Below are 2,843 nucleotides of genomic sequence, written 5' to 3' on the forward strand. Positions count from 1 at the left end.
CCTGCCAGTCCCGGGCGGGGGCCCTGCTCTTTGATCTTCTGTCAACGGCCCGACAACGACCGCAGCCGCAGGGGGCGCCAGCCGCCCGGCCTCCTTAGCTTAGGCCCCTCCCACCGGCAGCAGCTGCGCCCAACCGGCTGCAAGCCAAAGCCGAGCGCCAGCACCTGCGGGCAGAGGCAAGGGGCAGCTCTCTCTCGGGAGGGAGGGAGGGACGGGGACGCGCGCGCACACACGCCTGCCTGCCTGCCTGCCGAAAAAAAAGAAAGAAAAGGTGGATATACTAAGTTTTTTGGAGGGAAAACGCCCAGCTGTCGAAAGGGGCCCGCCTGCAGGGACGGGGACGGACACGCACGCAAGCAAGCAAGCAAGCAAGCAAGCAAGCAAGCAAGCCACGCCTGCCTCCCTGGGAAAAGGCTGAAAAACCTAAGTTTTTTGGAGGGAAAACGCACGGGAGCCGAAAAGGGGGCCGGCCTGCTTGCCCAGAGAGTCGAGACGCGGGAAAGCGCACAGAGGGAGCACGGGAACCGAGAGGGCGAGAGAGAGACAGAACACAGAGACACACAGATGGGGGACGAGGGACGAGACCCGAGAAGAAGGAGCTCCAGTCCACTTCGCTTGCTTGCTCGCTCGCTCGCTAGCTAGCTAGCTACCTAGCTACCTACGTCTGTCTTTTCACCGCTGAGAGAAGGTGGTGCACCGCTCCCGGAGGCGCTGCAATACCGGGCCGATGCGTGGAGAGGACGGAGCAAGCTCCTGATCCAGCTCCCTGTTCCAAAAATCCGTTTAATATGTGGTCCCCCGATGGGGGACGTATCAGATATTAAACTGATAAGAACAGATTTTTTTTGTTTTTTATTACAAAGTACAAAAGACACAGAACAAGTCCATCACCCCGATACAACAACTTACAGTGATAAATCAATCAATCCCTTCCACCTTTCCTTCGCAGCCGAAAAACCCCAACGCAGAACATCCCGTTTAACCCTCCCTCCAATATCAGACCTAATCCTCCCCACCACCTCTCTGCTGGATGTAAAAACCCCGTGTTTAACAATTTCATCCCTGGATGACCAGATCTGAAACTTAATAACACTAATCATTAACCAAAACAGAAAATTCACATTCCATCTCTTCACCCCCGAAACCCCCCTCATAACCAACCTGTAAGACAAAACAAAATCAGTCGAAACCAAAAAACACAAAGAAACACACTGAGACCATACATCCCTAGAAAAAGAACACTCCCAAAGAGCGTGCCTTATTGATTCTCCCTCTGTACAATTAAGCCTGGGACATAAGGGCTGCCTCGAGAGGCCATGCCTGCACAAGGTTTCCCGTACTGCCAACCTATCCCACAGCCCAAGCCAATTCAAATCACAAAGCCGATTATCTAAGCCACGCGGTTGAATCCTCGCCCATGTCTCCTGAGAGACCCCCACCACTGCCTGGGCCTCCTTCTGTACAATCAGAGCGTACATGCGGCGATGGTCTAAAACAATTTCTTCGCTCTTGACTTCAGGATGCTTCCTCACCCATGTCGCAGCATGCCTATAATGCCCCGGGAGCCTTTCCGCCTTGGGAGTGGTATTAGACCACACCACAAGATGTCGCATTTTCTGTGCAAACCAAAGCATGACAAAGAACCTACACGGATGGGCCATAGGCGCGCGCAGCAATGTGCAGAGCCTAGCCACAAACAAGCAATCTAACTTCAGTGGTATGTTGGGGACATCCCGGCCACCGTCCTCCACTGCTCTGTACATGTCAGCCCTTTTCACGTATTCATACCTCCCCCCCCACATGAATCTAAACACCGCTCTCACCACCATTCTTCGGAAGCACACCGGCAAGGGGAAAACCTCTGCCAGATGCCACAGCAGGGGTAAAATATCCACCTTTAAAACCAGGACCTTCCCTTTAAAGGAAAGTGACCTCCGACTCCATTGACCAAGCCTCTGATTCATCTTCTGCAAACGATGTTCCCAGTTTAGGACTGCAGAGTTCCTTGAATTGAACCAAACCCCCAGTATCTTTACAGGCCCGTTAACCACCGGCAATCCCCCAATCACACGTCTCCGATCCGTCCAAGCACCAAAAAGCTTGACGGTACTCTTACTAGTGTTTAGCGCAGCCCCTGTTCCTGCCGCAAAATCCTGAACCACCGATAGGACCCTATCTAAACACCGATCAGAGGTTAAAAACAAAGAAACATCATCCGCGTAGGCAGCGACTTTTATGCGCAACCCGTCGCTCCCAGGCACCAACATTCCCTCTATTGCCGAGTCACTGCGAATTTTCCTTAGCAACGGTTCAATGAATAAAACATATAATAAAGGGGACAGGGGGCATCCCTGCCTCACTCCACACTGGACCACCAAGTTCTCCCCTAATCTACCATTAATACACACCCGGGAAATTGCCCCCCTATAGAGCGTCTGCAGCCACGTTACAAAAGTCTTTCCACAGCCCATCCTACTTAACGCCTCCCATAAAAACCCATGATGGACTCTGTCGAATGCTTTGTTTTGATCAAGATTGACCAACATGAGGGAAAGGCCCCTGTCTTGCACCCACTCCACCACATCTCTAATCAACGACAGGTTCCATCCGATCTTCCGGCCTTCTACCCCACATGTCTGATCTACACCTACTAGGGACCCCATCACAGTTCTCAGACGCCTACCTAAAACCCGAGCTAATATTTTATAATCCGTACACAATAATTGGATCGGTCTCCAGTTTTCAAGATCCTTTCTGTCGCCCTTTTTATATAGGAGAGTAATAACACCCGTCCTCATAGTCCCGCCTAACCCGCTCCCACTGAGCACCTCTTTAAAAACCTC

General features: G+C 52.1%; 1 non-coding gene across 1 annotated transcript; it reads right to left on the bottom strand.

The window, feature by feature from the left end:
* Nucleotides 1-686: 686 nt before the first annotated feature.
* On the bottom strand, nucleotides 687-875 carry LOC148647870 (U2 spliceosomal RNA). The gene has a single exon (XR_015926828.1). It is a non-coding gene; the product is annotated as a U2 spliceosomal RNA (small nuclear RNA).
* Between the last annotated feature and the right edge of the window lie 1,968 nt (nucleotides 876-2,843).

The sequence above is a fragment of the Lepisosteus platostomus genome, chromosome 15 (genome assembly GCF_059453375.1).
Source record: "Lepisosteus platostomus isolate fLepPlt1 chromosome 15, fLepPlt1.hap1, whole genome shotgun sequence".
Taxonomy (NCBI): Eukaryota; Metazoa; Chordata; class Actinopteri; order Semionotiformes; family Lepisosteidae; genus Lepisosteus; species Lepisosteus platostomus.